This window comes from Mustelus asterias, unplaced genomic scaffold (assembly GCF_964213995.1).
Source record: "Mustelus asterias unplaced genomic scaffold, sMusAst1.hap1.1 HAP1_SCAFFOLD_1360, whole genome shotgun sequence".
In the NCBI taxonomy this organism is placed as follows: Eukaryota; Metazoa; Chordata; class Chondrichthyes; order Carcharhiniformes; family Triakidae; genus Mustelus; species Mustelus asterias.
The window spans coordinates 59,046-60,213 of NW_027591305.1; positions in this window are offsets into that span (position 1 = coordinate 59,046).

Below are 1,168 nucleotides of genomic sequence, written 5' to 3' on the forward strand. Positions count from 1 at the left end.
CGGGTCTATTGGATGCTGTCTGCCTTGTGAATTGTTACTTTGATGATTTAGTGTTCTCCACGCCGGCTGCCTCTCTGATTGGCAATTGGATTATCCTCATCATTCCCCCTCTCGATAATCTGCTGTCACTGTTTCCAAATCTGAATTTATCTCTGGAATTGTCCAAATTCATTTATTTTTGAAAGTTTTACAGCTGGAAATCTGGATGCTGTAAAACAGATTGAACCTGTCACTGTCTTGAAAGCGAGGATCAGTTCTTTTCTTTTGTTAAGTGAAAGTGAATCAGAAAGCATAGTTTCTGGAGATGTTAGAAAACTCCTCCTCATCTTGAGATGCAGCCTGACTTGTGGCATCACTAAGAACACCAATTTCTACTTTCATAAATGGTACCAGTCTCAGCTGTTCTGCTGCTGAAACCCTCACCATCCTCTCTTTCCTCTAACGCTGACTATCCCAATACTCCCATTTTCAGAAACTTAATAAATTTCAATCTCTGCTGTCCGTGCCCCAACTCTAAGCTTCCTTCTGCTCTCCCCCTCTCTGCTCACTGTTCCACATTGGCTCCCAGTTATTTGATGCCTCTATTTTAAAATTCTCATCCTTGTTTTCAAATTCCTTTGTAGCCCGAGCCTCCCTGTTAGCACCCTCCAGCAAGGTAACGCTCTCACATCTCTGTTCCTCAGCTTCTTTGTGCGCTCTCAGTTTTAATCACTCCACCATAGGCAGCTATGCCTTTATTTACCTGGACCTTGCACCCCTCTATCTCTTTACATCCTTTTCCTCTTTTCAAATGCTCCTTAATAGCTGCTACTTTAATCCCAGAGGTCGGTATTGGACCCACTGTTTTTTTGATCTGTGTTAATGAGCTTGACTTGCGTGTGCACATTATCAAAATCTGTAGACGACACAAAACTTGGAATTACTGTGAATTGTGAGAAACATAGTGAAAGACTTCAGGAGAACATAGGCTGGGTCAAACTGGAATGGACAGACAGATAAAATTTAATGTAGAGCACTGTAAACTTATACAATGAGGTTATAGAATGAGGAGAGTAATTATAAAACAAAGGGTAGAATTTAAGGTGGGTGTGTGTGTGTGTGTGCCGGGTGGGGGTGTGTGTGTGTGTGTCGGGTGGGGGTGTGTGTGTGTGTGTCGGGTGGGGGGGTG